We start from the raw sequence: 18,669 nt of genomic DNA, 5'->3' as shown, positions 1-18,669 counted from the left end.
TAGGTGAGTTGAGCTTGTGACGCAGAATAGAAAACTAGTAAAATTTTGGACAATGGGCGTGGCACTGCCCGCTTTTAAAAGAAGGTAATTTAAAAGTTTTCCAAGCTGTAATTTGGCAGTCGTTGATGATATCATGATGAAATTTGGCAGGAACGTTATTCCTATTACTATATATATGCTTAATAAAAATTTGCAAAAGCGGAGAACGACCACGCCCACTTTTAAAAAAGAATTTTTTAAAGTCAAATTTTAACAAAAAATTTAATATCTTTACAGCATATAAGTAAATTATGTCAACATTCAACTCTAGTAATGAAATGGTGCAGCAAAATACAAATATAAAAGAAAATTTCAAAATGGGCGTGGCTCCGCCCTTTTTCATTTAATTTGTCTAGGATACTTTGAATGCCATAAGTGCCATAAATGTACCAATCCTTGTGAAATTTGGTAGGGGCTTAGACTCTAGGACGATAACTATTTTCTGCGAAAAAGGGCGAAATCGGTTGAAGCCACGCCCAGTTTTTATACGCAGTTGACCGTCTGTCCCTCCGCTCGGCCGTTAACACGATAAATTGAGCAAAAATCGATGTATCTTTACTAAACTCAGTCCAAGTACTATCTTTGTATTGGTATAAAAAATGGCCGAAATCCGACTATGACCACGCCCAGTTTTTCGATATCGAAAATTACGAAAAATGAAAAAATGCCATAATTCTATACCAAATACGAAAAAAGGGATGAGACGTGGTAATTGGATTGGTTTATTGACGCAAATTTTAACTTTAGAAAAAAGTACAAGAAAATGAAAAAGTTCCGCAGGGCGAAATCAAAAGCCCTTGGAATCTTGGTAGGAACAGTATCGTGGTATTAAATATATAAATAAATTAGCGGTATCCAACAGATGATGTTCTGGGTCACCCTGGTCCACATTTTGGTCGATATCGCGAAAACGCTTTCACATATACATTTAAGGGCCACTCGCCCCTCATTAATACCGTTAATTTGATACCCATATCGTACAAACACATTCTAGAGTCACCCCTGGTCCACCTTTGTGGCGATATCTCGAAAAGGCGTCCACCAATAGAACTAAGGACCACTCCCTTTTAAAATACTCATTAACACCTTTCATTTGATACCCATATCGTACAAACAAATTCTAGAGTCACCCCTGGTCCACCTTTATGGCGATATCTCGAAAAGGCGTCCACCTATAGAACTAAAGCCCACTCCCTTTTAAGATACTCATTAACACCTTTCATTTGATACCCATATCGTACGAACAAATTCTAGAGTCACCCCTGGTCCACCTTTATGGCGATATCTCGAAAGAACGAAGAAGAAGAATAGAACTAAGGCACACTTCATTTTAAAATACTCATTAACACCTTTCGGGGTTACCCTAGGTTCATTTTCCTACATGGTGATTTTCCTTATTTTGTTTCCATAGCTCTCAACTGAGTATGTAATGTTCGGTTCACCCGAACTTAGCCTTCCTTACTTGTTCAAACTACGTTAGGTTAGGTGGTAGCTGCCTTGGTAGGGGAAGCTTACTTGGACAGCATGAAGGTCCTTTGTGATACCACAGGAAATTGCGGTGGCATATAGCTACTTACAGAATCGTTACGTAGCAACGAAGTAGTTTCTAATGACACCGATATCAGCCTTGGGTAAATCCACCAGTGAGCCGAGTGAGTCGCTACCGAAATAATTTTGCCTTGTTCTGGCAAAAGCTGGGCAATCAAGCATAAAGCGGTTCGATGATTCTGCCTCATAATCCTTTATACAACTGCATCAGGAGAGCGATTTCAGGTTAATACGACGTACCTCATGGATTCTCATTGGACAGTGCCCTTTCAAAACCCCAGCCAGAAGGATCTTGATAACCTGCAAGCCGTGGTGTGCGCTCAACGCTGGCTGAGCTGACTCGAGGCCCATCTATGCAGGAACAGACCACAGGTGGCCAGCGGAATACCGAAATCAGCCATCTTGATCCGCTTCAATTGCACCGACGCAGGTTAAGAAACCCGCTTGACAGTTGCCCGGGATACCACTATGGCCCGGGACCAGATAATCTTAATCACAAACAAGTAAGGAAGGCTAAGTTCGGGTGTAACCGAACATTACATAATCAGCTGAGAGCTTTGAAAACAAATGTTGGAGTTGAATGTTGACATAATTTACTTATATACTGTAAACATATTCAAAATTTTTGTTAAAATTTGACTTAAAATTTTTTTTTTTAAGGGGGCGTGTTCGTCATCCGATTTTGCTAATTTTTATTTAGAACACACATAATAATAGAAGTAATGTTCATGCCAAATTTCATCATGATATCTTCAATGACTACCAAATTACAGCTTGCAAAACTTTTAAATGCAAGTTGGCTAAAAGGAGGTTCAACTTTAAAATTTTAAGGTACTTTGCCGGTCATTAAAAAAACACCTCTAGAATCATATCAATATTTTATGAAAACTCAGCCGCATACTTTTCTCCTTTACTTTCCCACAATTTTAATCGTCTGCCTTTTGCAATTTTTAACGTTTGCGTATTGCAGCTTGCTGTTGAAATTTTATTAATACAATTAAACTCTTTATGGTTACGTCTGAATATTTGTAAAAGTTTTTTATATATAAGAGAGGCCAAAAACCAACAGCCAACAAGCTAGCGAAAAGTAATAACAGCCAAAGTTGAAAAACGTAAAAAATATTATGAGAGGAGTGCAATTTGTTGCAAAAATGTAAATAAAAAGAAATTCTAGAAAAGGAATTAAATAAAAAATGTATGCCGCACCTGTCGTCAAGTGATCTTGATGAATGAAATTGTCGAAGGAGGAAAGTTGTTGCCAGTTGGCAGTTGCAAGTTGGGTAGTTGCAACTTTTATGGTTAATTTATGTGCGCAACAAAACTGTGAAATGAGAAAATGGTAAAGAAAGGAGTAGGGATAAAATTCTATAAAAAATTCGAGAAAAATTACTCGTCTTATACGATTTCATATTCTCTAGTTTTTTTATTAACAGCAACGCGTTTCAGTTGTGTAGCATGAAGTTTCGGACTTAACAAGGCTAGAAATTCTGAAAAGTAAAGAAGTCGTAAAAAGTATTTGTTGCGAAAGAAATATTACATCACATATCCGTTTCCATATGCATGTGTGTGTGTGCGTGTGTTCATGCTTGTTTAACGCAGGTGGTCCATGTTTTAAAACTAATAACAAACATACATACATGTGTTAAAAAAAGGACAAATATCAACAACACAAAATGTATATATGTATAAGAAAACTTGAGTACATTCCCAGGGAAATATTTAGTAAGTGTTTATTCTAACAACGTAACATAACTAGTTCCAATGGAATCAAAATATAGGTCGCGATGATTGCTTCCATTACCGGTTACGATTGTAGTATGGTAATAAATGACAGCGATGTGCAATAACAAACTTATCGAGTACGAGCGGCACTGTCTTCGGCTGTGCCTTTTCAAAGTTAAACAAATATTAGTTCGGGTGAACGCGAACATTATATAGCCGCTATGTACTTTATATTACCTTTATAAAGCCCTCAGACTTAATATCACTGTCCAAAGTCAATATAATATAATAAAGGCAATGTTGCCAGAAGTATAGGACCCACCCCACTTAAAAAAAAAATAAAGTCGTTAGATCATTCCATACTAATGTCTATTGCATCCAAATCTGTTCAGCCTTTCTGGCGTGGTTGAGTTACAAAATGAGTAAAAAACAAGTAAGGAAGGTTAAGTTCGGGTGTAACCGAACATTACATACTCAGTTGAGAGCTATGGTGGCAACATAAGGGAAAATAACCATGTAGGAAAATGAACCGAGGGTAACCCTGGAATGTGTTTGTATGACATGTGTATCAAATGAAAGGCATTAAGAGTGTTTTATGAGGGAGTGGGCCACAGTTCTATAGGTGGACGCCATTTAGGGATATAGCCATAAAGGTGGATCAGGGTTGACTCTAGAATGCGTTTGTACGTTATGGGTATCAAATGAAAGGTGTTAATGAGTATTTTAAAAGGGAGTAATCCTTAGTTCCATAGGTGGACGCTGTTTCGAGATATCGCCACAAAGGTGGACCAGGGGTGACCCTAGAATTTGTTTGTACAATATGGGCATCAAACGAAAGGTGTTAATGAGAGTTTTAAAAGGGAGTGGTGGTTGTTGTATAGGTGGTCGTATTTTCGAGATATCGCCATAAAGGTGGACCAGGGGTGACCCTAGAATTTGTTTGTACAATATGGGTATCAAACGAAAGGTGTTAGTGAGTATTTTAAAAGGGAGTGGGCCTTAGTTCTATAGGTGGACGCCGTTTCGAAATATCGCCATAAAGGTGGACCAGTGGTGACTCTAGAATGTGTTTGCACGATATGGGTATCAAATTAAAGGTATTAATGAGGGTTTTGAAAGGGAGTGGTGGTTGTTGTATAAGTGGACGCCATTTCGAGATATCGCCATAAAGGTGGACCAGGGGTGACCCTAGAATTTGTTTGTACAATATGGGTATCAAAAGAAAGGTGTTAATGAGTATTTTAAAAGTGAGTAATCCTTAGTTCCATAGGCGGACGCCGTTTCGAGATATCGCCATAAAGGTGGACCAGGGGTGACTCTAGAATTTGTTTGTACAATATGGGCATCAAACGAAAGGTGTTAATGAGTATTTTAAAAGGGAGTGGGCCTTAGTTCTATAGGTGGACGCTGTTTCGAAATATCTCCATAAAGGTGGACCAGGGGTGACTCTAGAATTTGTTTGTACAATATGGGTATCAAAAGAAAGGTGTTAATGAGTATTTTAAAAGGGAGTGGGCCTTAGTTCTATAGGTGGACGCTGTTTCGAAATATCTCCATAAAGGTGGACCAGGGGTGACTCTAGAATTTGTTTGTACAATATGGGCATCAAACGAAAGGTGTTAGTGAGTATTTTAAAAGGGAGTGGGCCTTAGTTCTATAGGTGGACGCCGTTTCGAAATATCGCCATAAAGGTGGACCAGTGGTGACTCTAGAATGTGTTTGTACGATATGGGTATCAAATTAAAGGTATTAATGAGGGTTTTGAAAGGGAGTGGTGGTTGTTGTATAAGTGGACGCCATTTCGAGATATCGCCATAAAGGTGGACCAGGGGTGACCCTAGAATTTGTTTGTACAATATGGGTATCAAAAGAAAGGTGTTAATGAGTATTTTAAAAGTTAGTAATCCTTAGTTCCATAGGCGGACGCTGTTTCGAGATATCGCCACAAAGGTGGACCAGGGGTGACCCTAGAATTTGTTTGTACAATATGGGCATCAAACGAAAGGTGTTAATGAGAGTTTTAAAAGGGAGTGGTGGTTGTTGTATAGGTGGTCGTATTTTCGAGATATCGCCATAAAGGTGGACCAGGGGTGACCCTAGAATTTGTTTGTACAATATGAGTATCAAACGAAAGGTGTTAGTGAGTATTTTAAAAGGGAGTGGGCCTTAGTTCTATAGGTGGACGCCGTTTCGAAATATCGCCATAAAGGTGGACCAGTGGTGACTCTAGAATGTGTTTGTACGATATGGGTATCAAATTAAAGGTATTAATGAGGGTTTTGAAAGGGAGTGGTGGTTGTTGTATAAGTGGACGCCATTTCGAGATATCGCCATAAAGGTGGACCAGGGGTGACCCTAGAATTTGTTTGTACAATATGGGTATCAAAAGAAAGGTGTTAATGAGTATTTTAAAAGTGAGTAATCCTTAGTTCCATAGGCGGACGCCGTTTCGAGATATCGCCATAAAGGTGGACCAGGGGTGACCCTAGAATTTGTTTGTACAATATGGGCATCAAACGAAAGGTGTTAATGAGTATTTTAAAAGGGAGTGGGCCTTAGTTCTATAGGTGGACGCTGTTTCGAAATATCTCCATAAAGGTGGACCAGGGGTGACTCTAGAATGTGTTTGTACGATATGGGTATCAAATTAAAGGTATTAATGAGAGTTTTAAAAGGGAGTGATGGTTGTTGTATAGGTGGTCGTATTTTCGAGATATCGCCATAAAGGTGGACCAGGGGAGACCTTAGAATTTGTTTGTACAATATGGGTATCAAAAGAAAGGTGTTAATGAGTATTTTAAAAAGGAGTAATCCTTAGTTCCATAGGTGGATGCCGTTTCGAGATATCGCCATAAAGGTGGACCAGGGGTGACTCTAGAATGTGTTTGTACGATATGGGTATCAAATTAAAGGTATTAATGAGAGTTTTAAAAGGGAGTGATGGTTGTTGTATAGGTGGTCGTATTTTCGAGATATCGCCATAAAGGTGGACCAGTGGTGACTCTAGAATGTGTTTGTACGATATGGGTATCAAATTAAAGGTATTAATGAGGGTTTTGAAAGGGAGTGGTGGTTGTTGTATAAGTGGACGCCATTTCGAGATATCGCCATAAAGGTGGACCAGGGGTGACCCTAGAATTTGTTTGTACAATATGGGTATCAAAAGAAAGGTGTTAATGAGTATTTTAAAAGGGAGTAATCCTTAGTTCCATAAGTGGACGCCGTTTCGATATATCGCCATAAAGGTGGGCCAGGGGTGACTCTAGAATTCGTTTGTGCAATATGGGTATCAAACGAAAGGAGTTAATGAGTATTTTAAAAGGGAGTGGGCCTTAGTTCTATAGGTGGACGCCTTTTCGAGGTATCGCAATAAAGGTGGACCAGGGGGACTCTAGACTTTGTTTGTACGATATGGGTATCAAATGAAAGGTGCTAATGAGTATTTTTAAAAGGGAGTTGGCCTTCGTTCTATAGGTGTTCGCCTTTTCGAGATATCGCCATAAAGGTGGACCAGGGGTGACTTTAGAATATGTTTGTACGATATGGGTATCAAATGAAAGGTTTTAATGAGTATTTTAAAAGGGCGTGGGGCTTAGTTCTATAGGTGGACGCCTTTTCGAGATATCACCAGAAAGGTGGACCAGGGGTGACTCTAGAATGAGTTTGTACGATATAGGTATCAAATTAAAGGTATTAATGAGAGTTTTAAAAGGGAGTGGTGTGAAGGCGTTTTCCAGATATCGACCAAAATGTAGACCAGGGTGACCCAGAACATCATCTGTTGGATACCGCTAATTTATTTATATATGTAATACCTGCCAAAATTTTAAGGGTTTTTTTTTCGCCCTGCAGAACTTTTTCATTTTCTTCTACTTAATATGGTAGGTGTCACAACCATTTTAAAAAATTTTTTCTTAAGTTATATTTCGCGTCAATAAAACAATCCAATTACCTTACCATGTTTCATCCCTTTTTTCGTATTTGGTATAGAATTATGGCATTTTTTTCATTTTTCGTAATTTTCGATATCGAAAAAGTGGGCGTGGTCATAGTCGGATTTCGTTCATTTTTCATACCAAGATAAAGTGAGTTCAAGTAAGCACGTGAACTAAGTTCATTAAAGATATGTCGATTTTTTCTCAAGTTATCGTGTTAACGGCCATGCGGAAGGACAGACGGACGAATGTGTATAAAAACTGGGCGTGGCATAAACCGATTTCGCCCATTTTCACAGAAAACAGTTAGCGTCATAAAATCTATGCCCCTACCAAATTTCAAAAGGATTGGTTAATTTTTGTTCGACTTATGGCGTTGAAAGTATCCTAGACAAATTAAATGAAAAAGGGCGGAGCCACGCCCATTTTGAAATTTTCTTTTATTTTTGTATTTTGTTGAACCATATCATTACTGGAGTTGAATGTTGACATAATTTACTTATATACTGTAAAGATATAACATTTTTTGTAAAAATTTTACTTTAAAAAAATTTTTTTTTTAAAAGTGGGCGTGATCCTTCTCCGATTTTGCTAATTTTTATCAAGCGTACATATAGTAATAGGAGTAACGTTCCTGCCAAATTTCATCATGATATCTTCAACGACTGCCAAATTACAGCTTGCAAAACTTTTAAATTACCTTCTTTTAAAAGTGGGTGGTGCCACGCCCATTGTCCAAAATTTTACTAATTTTCTATTCTGCGTCATAAGTTCAACTCATCTACCAAGTTTCGTCGCTTTAGCTGTCTTTTGTAATGAATTATCGCACTTTTTCGGTTTTTCGAATTTTTCGATATCGAAATAGTGGGCGTGGTTATAGTCCGATATCGTTCATTTAAATAGCGATCTGAGATGAGTGCTCAGGAACCTACATACCAAATTTCATCAAGATACCTCAAAATTTACTCAAGTTATCGTGTTAACGGGCGGACGGACGGACGGACGGACATGGCTCAATCAAATTTTTTTTCGATCCTGATTATTTTGATATATGGAAGTCTATATCTATCTCGATTCCTTTATATATGTACAACCAACCGTTATCCAATCAAACTTAATATACTCTGTGAGCTCTGCTCAACTGAGTATAATTACTCAAAAGTAACTGTTCCCAGGGGGTGCAGGACCTCCTCCCCCTTTTTCCAAAAACAAATAACCAGTAGATTCTTCCAGACTATTAGCTATCTGCGTGCAAAATTTAATTTTAATCCGTAGGGTAAATAAAAATAAAAAATTAAATGTTGCCTAAACTTAAGCGTGATATATCTTATAAATAAAATTTGATGCGTGTATGTTTCATAGGCGCCCAAAGTAGCCAACCGATCTTTACAAAATCTCCAGGGTATGTTCAGGTGGTCACCCGTTACTTTTCTGGCAACATATAATTTTGGAAAAGTAGGCGGTTCCACGTTCACATATATGTGTATGTGTCATTTAAATCTGTTTTGAACCTCGCAGATGATCGCACGATAGCACCATGGTACAATATACATAAACATATTTTGGAAAGAAATGAAAGAGAAAGTGTTTTCCCTATCTTAATATATAAAAAACACGTGTCACTATGTTTAACCGCGCTGGACTCCTAAACTACTGAACCGATTTTGAATTTGTGTGTAGTTCGATCTAGCTTGAAATATAGGAAAGGTAATATATCAGTTTATAGTCGCAATATTATTTTATTGGAATTTTTTTAATTTGTTTATAAGTAATAATAAAATGTTGCGTATACGCACCGGCACTTACATTTTCAGGAGTGCGGATATACTTCCGTGTAATTGGTTGGTGTTTAATTAAACAACGTGCTTATTAATAAAAAATATTATAGCGAATGATATCAAGTATAGCACATCACCAGGCCCGCCGAGAAGGTGGGGGGGGGGGGGGATTAGCACCGGGCCCGGGGTTTCTGAGGGGGCCCGCGATTTAGAGGTACTATGACATTTCTTTTAATTCAGGAGAGTCTTTAGTTGTTCTATGTGCAATTTTTAAGCCGAATTTCAAAAGCAATGAAAATCTGCATTCCGTTTTAATATTATAGTGAAGTGTGAAAAATAAAAATCTATATATATAACAAGTAAGGAAGGCTAAGTTCGGGTGTAACCGAACATTACATACTCCGTTGAGAGCTATGGAGACAAAATAAGGAAAATCACCATGTAGGAAAATGAACCTAGGGTAACCCTGGAATGTGGTTGTATGACATGTGTATCAAATGGAAGGTATTAAAGAGTATTTTAAGAGAGAGTAGGCCATAGTTCTATGGATGGACGCCATTTAGGGATATCGCCATAAAGGTGGACCAGGGCTGACTCTAGAATTTGTTTGTACGATATGGGTATCAAATGAAAGGTGTTACTGAGCATTTTAAGAGGGAGTGGGCATTAGGTCTATAGGTGGACGCCTTTTCGAGATATCGCCATTAGGGTGGGCCAGGGGTGACTCTAGAATGTTTGTACGATATGGGTATCAAACGAAAGGTGTTACTGAGCATTTTAAGAGGGAGTGGGCATTAGGTCTACAGGTGGACGCCTTTTCAAGATATCGCCATTAGGGTGGGCCAGGGTGACTCTAGAATGTTTGTACGATATGGGTATCAAACGAAAGGTGGTAATGGGTATTTTAAAAGGGAATGGGCTCTAGTTCTATAGGTGAACGCCTTTTCGAGAAATCGCCATAAAGGTGGACATGGGGTGACTCTAGAATGTGTTTGTACGATATGGGAATCAAATGAAAGGTGTTACTGAGCATTTTAAGAGGGAGTGGGCATTAGGTCTATAGGTGGGCGCCTTTTCGAGATGTCGCCATTAGTGTGGGCCAGGGGTGACTCTAGAATGTGTTTGTACGATATGGGTATCAAACGAAAGGTGTTACATAGCATTTTAAGAGGGAGTGGGCATTAGGTCTATAGGTGGACGCCTTTTCGAGATATCGCCATTAGGGTGGGCCAGGGGTGACTCTAAAATGTTTGTACGATATGGGTATCAAACGAAAGGTGTTACTGAGCATTTTAAGAGGGAGTGGGCATTAGGTCTACAGGTGGACGCCTTTTCGAGATATCGCCATTAGGGTGGGCCAGGGTGACTCTAGAATGTGTTTGTACGATATGGGTATCAAATGAAAGGTAGTAATGAGTATTTTAAAAGGGAGTAATCCTTAGTTCTGGTGGACGCCTTTTCGAGATATCGCCATAAAGGTGGACCAAGGGTGACTCTAGAATGTTTGTACGATATGGATATCAAACGAAAGGTGTTACTGAGCATTTTAAGAGGGAGTGGGCAATAGGACTATAGGTGGACGCCTTTTCGAGATATCGCCATTAGGGTGGGCCAGGGTGACTCTAGAATGTGTTTGTACGATATGGGTATCAAATGAAAGGTAGTAATGAGTATTTTTAAAGTGAGTAATCCTTAGTTCTATAGGTGGACGCCTTTTCGAGATATCGCCATAAAGGTGGACCAAGGGTGACTCTAGAATGTTTGTACGATATGGGTATCAAACGAAAGGTGTTACTGAGCATTTTAAGAGGGAGTGGGTATTAGGTTTATAGGTGGCCACCTTTTCGAGATATCGCCATTAGGGTGGGCCAGGGGTGACTCTAGAATGTTTGTACGATATGGGTATCAAACGAAAGGTGTTACTGAGTATTTTAGGAGGGAGTGGGCATTAGGTCTATAGGTGGACGCCTTTTCGAGATATCGCCATTAGGGTGGGCCAGGGGTGACTCTAGAATGTTTGTACGATATGGGTAAATAACGAAAGGTGTTACTGAGCATTTTAAGAGGGAGTGGGCATTAGGTCTATAGGTGGACGCCTTTTCGAGATATCGCCATTAGGGTGGGCCAGGGGTGACTCTAGAATGTGTTTGTGCGATATGGATATCAAATTAAAGGTATTAATGGGGGTTTTAAATGCGAGTGGCCCTTAGATGTATATGTGAAGGCGTTTCCGCGATATCGACCAAAATGTGGACCAGGTGATTCAGAAAATCATCTGTCGGGTACTGCTAATTTATTTATATATGCAATACCGCTAACAGTATTCCTGCCAAGATTCCAAACGCTGTTGATTTCGCGTTGTAGAACTTTTTCATTTTCTTCTACTTAATATGGTAGGTTCACACCCATTTTACAAAGTTTTTTCCAAAGTTATATTTTGCGTCAATAAACCAATCCAATTACCATGTTTCATCCCTTTTTTCGTATTTGGTATAGAATTATGGCATTTTTTTTCATTTTTCGTAATTTCCGATATCGATAAATTGGGCGAGGTTATGGTCGGATTTCGGCCATTTTTTATACCAAGATAAATTGAGTTCAGATAAGTACGTGGACTAAGGTTAGTAAACATATATCGGTTTTTGCTCAAGTTATTGTGTTAACGGCCGAGCGGAAGGCCAGACGGTGGACTTTGTATAAAAACTGGGTGTGGCTTCCACCGATTTCACCCATTTTCACAGAAAACAGTTACCGTCATAGAATCTATGCCCCTACCAAATTTAAGAAGGATTGGTAAATTTTTGTTTGACTTATGGCATTAAAAGTATTCTAGACAAACTAAATGAAAATGGGCGGAGCCACGTCCATTTTGAAATTTTCTTTCATTTTTGTATTTTGTTGCATCATATCATTACTGGAGTTGAATTTTGACTTAATTTACTTATATACAGTAAAGATATTAAATTTTTTGTTAAAATTTGAATTTAAAAAAATTATTTTTTAAAAAGTGGGCGTGTTCTTCATCCAATTTTGCTAATTTTTATTTAGCAGATATATAGTAATAGTAGTAACGTTCCTGCCAAATTTCATCATGATATCTTCAACGGCTGCCAAATTACAGCTTGCAAAACTTTTAAAATACCTTCTTGTAAAAGTGGGCGGTGCCACGCCCATTGTCCAAAATCTTACTAATTTTCTATTCTGCGTCATAACGTCAACCCATCTACCAAGTTTCATCGCTTTATCCGTCTTTGGCAATGAATTATCGCATTTTTTCTGTTTTTCGAAATTTTCGATATCGAAAAAATGGGCGTGGTTATAGTCCGATATCGTTCATTTTAAATACCGATCTGAGATGAGTGCCCAGGAATCTACGTGCCAAATTTCATCAAGATACCTCAAAATTTACTCAAGTTATTGTGTTAACGGACAGACGGACGGACGGACGGACGGACGGACATGGCTCAATCAAATTTTTTTTCGATACTGATGATTTTGATATATGGAAGTCTATATCTATCTCGATTCCTTTATACCTGTACAACCAACCGTTATCCAATCAAAGTTAATATACTCTGTGAGCTCTGCTCAACTGAGTATAAAAAGAAAGGCTAAAATGTGTTAGTTGGTCGCCGGTGTTTGAAGAGATGCGTCGGTCGATTTTGTTCATACTTTCACACAAGTTGCGTAAACCTCACGCGGTGGTTACTACATAGGTTTGGTTGCGATCGACGTACAGGGTCTCGAGATATAGGCCGAAACGTGGACCCGAGTACCCCTAGAATGTGTTTATAGAATATGGATAACAAATGAAAGCTGTTGATGGATGCTTTAGTAGAGGATAATTTTCATACCCCTGGGTGACTAGTGTCTCGAGATATACGCCAAAACGTGGGCCAGTGAATGCTTAGACAGTGTTTATACAATATGGATATCAAATGAAAGCTGTTGATGAGTGCTTTAGTACAGAGTAATATATTATCCAGAGACATACTGGGACTGGGATTAGGACTAGGACTGGGACTGAGACTCGGAGTGGGACGGGGACTGGGACTGGAATAAAATACATACCACCCTCTGGGACAGGCAATAAGGGATGCAGAAAAATGAGAAGAAATTGAGAGAAGAGAAAAGAGAGAAAGAGATTGAGAAAGAGATAGAATGAGACGAAGATTGAGATAGATGAAGCGAAAACGACGGAGGGTGGAGTGAATTAAAGGATTAGGAAAAAGTGAATAGGGGGGAGGGCAGAGTCAGACGGAAAAAGCTTAATAAAATGTATGCAGATAGGCCAAATTTGGGGCAGGACAACGTCTGCCGGGTCTTCTAGTTATATATAAAAATTAATGTGTGTATGTGTGTGTGACCTATGAGCGTCGAAAGTACTCAACCGATCTTTTCAAAAATTTCACAGTAGGTTCACGTGGTCAACCGGTACCTTTTATGCTACATACAGTTTTGTAAAAGTGATCAGTGTCCCCTATTAGCATATATTTAAATATGCTTTACTCCCGTATTATGTGAAGCAGGTATCCAATATTTGGTACTCCAAATATCACTAAAATTAAGTAGGAATGAGTGGGAGCGAAACAAACATTTTAAAATCGCTATATTTGCTTTGGTATATATGTATTTTCGGTATATGAGGTTATTTAGGTAGGAAAGGTAGAAGGAGCGAAAGTGGGAGTGAGGGTGGAAGTGAAAATGAGAATAATAGTAGCAGTTGAAGTGAAACAAAAATTTAAATTAATATTTAAATATATTATTTAATATTTTATATTTATATTTTTAAATATTTTATTTAAATTAATATGGGTATCAAATGAAAGGTGTTAATGAATTTCGTTATATCTATGTAATCATCTTAAGGGTATATACGATATTTTATATATCAATTCTGAATATGAGGTTATTCAGGTGGAAGATGTAGAGGGCTTGGAAAAGGAAATGCCAGTGGTAGGAAGAAGGGAGGGCGAGTGAAAAAAATATTTAAATTTGCTATATCTCCGAAATTATTTGAAGGGGGTATGCAATATTTGGTATCTATGTAGATTCAATAAATAGATTCTATATATTTCATATTTTAGGAGTGGGAGTGAGAAAAAGTGTAAATTCGTGATATCTCAGTAGTTACTTGAATGGGGTAACCAATATTTGATATACAGATCCCATATATGAGTAAATTTAGGTGGACGAGGTAGAGGCCGTGAAAGTGGGGACAGGAATGAGAGTGTGAGTGAAACAAAAATTTTATTCTCAATGTCCAATATTTGGAATATAAAATCCATTTATGAAGTAATTTAGCTCTCCCATCTAGAGAGTGGAAAAGAGAGTAAGAGTGGGAGTGGGAATGAGAGTGGCAGGGGAAGTGGGAATGGGTTTGGAAATAAGAGTGAGAGGGAGAATTAGAATAAGAAGGGAGTGGAGATAAAGGCAATAAGGTGAGATGATATATAGAGGAAATGGAAGACCACTCCTCAAATATAGGGCAGGACAAGGTCTGTCGATTACGCTAGTGATAAATAAATAAAGAACCTACCTAGTCTCTAAATTTTCGTAATATTTTAAAAATAAACTATATGGTTTTAATCCTAAAAATTTGGAAACCTTCCTTTTGTCCATTAAAAAACTCATTAAAGATGAGAATTCAACATTTGTCGCTGTGTGAGTAGCTCTCCTTCATGGTTTTGGTATACTGCTCTCTTATCTTTCCTACACCATGAATTTTCGAAGAAAATATACATGGCAAATATACGCCTTCTTGGCTGGCTGCACCACTGCTGAAGATTGACCCCGTTTAGAAAAACGCTTAACGTATTTTTTGTTGTTACATGTCCCGTAACTTGAACACAGAATATGAAAATAAATATTCGATGATAGATTATCAATCTATACTTAAATTAAGTTTTGAAAAAGCTGGTTATAAAGATGAATAAAGGAATTTATAGTCAGATCTTTCGTGAAATGTCAAAAGAACTAACTACTTTTTTGAACACTGTTGGAAATTAAGGGTTTACGTAGTAGTCCATGTCTCCCTCAAATATCAACTTATTCTTAAAACCTTTGTACTTTTGAATAGCATAAACTCTAAGGTTTTTTATTCATCGCGGGTTCGTTCGCGAAAACAACACAAATGGTTTTTTATGTATAATATATCACAAGAATTTATGTTGTCAGCAGCTAAGAGCGAAGGAGAAAGAGAGACAGTCACACATCATGTAATGGTCAGCTAAGAGCGAAGATGACATTACTCACAGATATACATACACATATGTAGCTAAAAAACCAACTGTGAGATACAAATTTTCGAGAAGGCTGTTCGTGAAAAGCTTAGACCCGAACGAGGCAACTTAGAGTATTAGATCAGCGGAAGCTGAGGAATAATCAATCAGTTTGATTTTAACACGCTATAAGTGAAGATCGTGAGTATTTAAGTTTTGAAGTACTGCTATAGTAGTGTTGTAAACAAAGGACATTTCGCTATACTGTATATTTGAGTTATTTACTCTAAAGTTCAACGCTTCGAACTATAACAGAATTAATAATTTCCTTAAATTCGCTTCAATATTAATAAAATAAGATAAGATGTAAATACGTAGAAAAATAAAATTGTTATATTGGCGCATTATTTAGGCCATAACTTGCATGCAAATAGTTGAAAATCACAGTACTTAGAACTGGTTTTGTTAGCTCGTTAAATTAAACTATTTTAAATAGCACATAATGCATCAAGACATGCATTGAGGAAAACTATACATGCAATTATAACAAATATCATTAAGTATATGTATATATATTTATAACGATACTTACGAATTGTGCAATAAATATGTATTCATGTTTTGTTTCAGGTATTTAACTGTGCAACTCCGAAGTCAATTTTTGAAAAGAGGTAATTGATATGACACAGAATTTAGACTTTTCATTATTACCTTGTCGAAATTTGATAAGGACATAGTTATCGAACTCATTACTCTAATCTCAAAATCATTCACCATAATACAAAATCTGATATTGGCAACGTAAGGTTTCGTAAGCAATAGAATAATAATAATAACTTGGATTGATACACGTCACCTCAGCAGGTTAAGGGGCTTAAAATTTTCCCGAAGTAGGCAAGCAACAAAAATCCAATGACCCGAAGGTTCGTGGAAGGCGTAAAAAAGTCGTTCCCGCTTTAGTCGGCCTTCAAAGGACTGTCCACTTCCCAAACACTCCCCCCGTTGGGGACTGTTCTTGTGGCAACATCACCAACAACAACAACAGTGACATACCTACGAGAAGATGAAAGCCAATCTGCTTTCTAAATTGTGGTGTGGTGATATTAAATTGTTTCCCAAAAATTTGGCGGACCTATTTATGTATATATTTTTCGCGGGCTTTGAACCGCATCAGCTTAGGCAGATGATAAATAGAAGTGACTGGGGCGATTTGTAAGAATTCCAAAATGAACTGTTATCAGCAAAATTTCTTCGAGTTTTCTTATCACAGGCAAACATTACTTCGGAACACCCAGTAAATTTGATTTTCTAACCTTTTACGTTGAGGTCGTTCTACTTTGCTCAACGTCATATAAATGTTAAGGGCATGAGAAGTTTTTGTGATAAACTAACAGACCTCGCAGACGTTGTTCTGCCCTAACTTTGGTCTATCTGCATAACTTTTAAGAAGTTTCTTTTATTCACTCCTCCATCTGACTTTCTGTTTCCCTTTCGTCCTCTCCTCCCTCACTTTTTCTCCGCTCCATCAATCCCTATCACTACATCTTCGTCTAACCCTATTTCCTTCTCAGTCTCTTTCCCCTTCCCTCTTTTCTCTTATCTATATTTCTTCTTATTCTTCCCCATCCCTTATTCCTAGTTCCAGTTCTAGTCCTAGTCCCACTCCCAGTCGGTCCCTATTCTATTTCCCGAAAATAAAGGTGGCAACTCGAACCACGAATAGAATTTGTTGGAATAGATCGGTAGCAGGTCCACTTCCCGCAAAAAGTTTTTCTCTCCATAAGAACCATCCTCGTACCTCAAGGTATAATATAAGAAAATAATAAGCAAAATCTGTCCAACCGTTCTCGAGTTTTGTGCTAAACAATACATTCAGCTACTCATTTTATATTATAGATAGCTTAGGTTAGATTTCAGTGGCCACCGGTGCAAGCACCAGTGCACATAGGCCCATAGAGGTTCCGCTGTGATACCACGTGGATCTCTCCCCTACTCAAACCAACAGGTCGATTCAGAAAACGTCAAGAATTTCTAAGGCTCCAACTTAGCCAGATCACAAAGACCGTCAAAGAAGGGAGATCCCAGAGATCTCTTCTTCTTGTGCCAAAGCGCGGGACAATTGCACAGAAAATGCTTGACTATTTCTATCTCCTCTTCGTCATTGCAGCTCCTGCAGTTATCATTATAGGGAACCTCAACCGTTGTGCATGTCTTCCCATTGCTATGTGGCCGGTTATAAGTCCAACTGCCAGAGATATGCCCCCCTTCCAAGAAGAAGCAGTTTTCTCGTGCGTCTCGCGTCCCATTCAGGCTACGCGAGCTTAGTGTTTTGGCAGGATTCAATATTGCTCCATCTCACACACGTTTCCCTAAGGAAAATCCCTTTCAAAGTTAGCTTACAGGTAGCGAGCGGCATGCTCAATTGCTTCGAGGACGACGAAAGGGGAACGGATTTGCCCCCTCTTGCAAGTTCCTCATCCATCTCATTGCCAGGTATATCCGAATGTCCAGGTATGGGTACCAGACTGAGGAAGTTCGTTCAGCGATCTCATTAAGAGATTTGCGGCACTTCTCTGCTGTCCTGGACTTACATGTGACCGATCCAAGCGATTTTGGTGCCGCCTGGCTGGCAGAGTAAACACAAATTCGGTTATAGCCGTGAACAGCCTTTCTCATGTGATCAACGGCCTCGTTAAGAGCAGCCACAACAAAGACGCTGTAATGGTCGGGTAGGCTAAAGGATAGATTCCACCCTGGTTGAGGTGCAAAGACACCGCTACCCAACTTATTATCCAGATTAGAGCCATCAGTATATATCTGCAGGCTATCGCTTAGGTCCGGCGGCTCAAAGAAGAATCCATATCCGGGATAACAACCTCGTACTTCATATCGAAAAACCGACTGTACAATAGTCCAACAAAGGCGAATCCAGATTCTTAAGCATGGCTTCATGGCCATCTACACTGTCTCTCCAGCCGTAAAGCAGAAAAGACCGCACATTGCTTAGCCATTAAATCTATTGGCAGCACATTGGTGCGCAGAACACCCCCAACGCAGACTACAGCACTTCTTTCTACCTTCAGGAATACCGGTAGGTTTGATTTAGTATCGAAGCTCGTCCACCAGACCAATGCCCGTATAAAAGGATTAGTCTAACCAGAGCAGTGTAGAGCCACAGTGTAATATCCATTGATAGTCCCTATATTCACGCAACAGCTCCCCTACATCTGCACAGTGCCACTGTTGCTTTTTTCACACGCTGCTGAGCATTTTCCCTCCAGGATAGCCAACTATCCAAAATTATTCTTATGTATTTGGTAGAATCCCTCAGCGTCAGGGTAGTACCTGCTAGCACCGGCAGCTGCAACGTAGGTATCTTATATTTCCTGGCGAACAGAACCAGTTAATTTTGGCTGAATTTACCGA

At 38.7% G+C, this 18,669-nt stretch overlaps 1 protein-coding gene across 29 annotated transcripts in view; it reads left to right on the top strand.

Annotated features, from left to right (window-relative positions):
* Tmtc2 (Transmembrane O-mannosyltransferase targeting cadherins 2) overlaps window positions 1–18,669 on the top strand; it is a 740,743-nt gene that overhangs the window by 251,544 nt on the left and 470,530 nt on the right. For 26 of the 29 annotated variants that reach the window (XR_010949712.1, XM_067766547.1, XM_067766560.1 and 23 more), the window contains one exon: window positions 15,874–15,914. The exons of 2 other annotated variants lie outside the window; for them this stretch is intronic. The gene's annotated coding sequence lies outside the window, so the exon portion shown is untranslated. Of the gene's footprint in view, window positions 1–15,529; window positions 15,610–15,873; window positions 15,915–18,669 lie in introns of those variants that run through there. One more of the 29 variants, XM_067766566.1, reaches the window with a different exon arrangement.

Source organism: Eurosta solidaginis, chromosome 2 (assembly GCF_040869045.1).
Source record: "Eurosta solidaginis isolate ZX-2024a chromosome 2, ASM4086904v1, whole genome shotgun sequence".
Taxonomy (NCBI): domain Eukaryota; kingdom Metazoa; phylum Arthropoda; class Insecta; order Diptera; family Tephritidae; genus Eurosta; species Eurosta solidaginis.
Note: the sequence above shows the minus strand (reverse complement) of the source record. Positions and strands in the feature narration are given on the sequence as shown.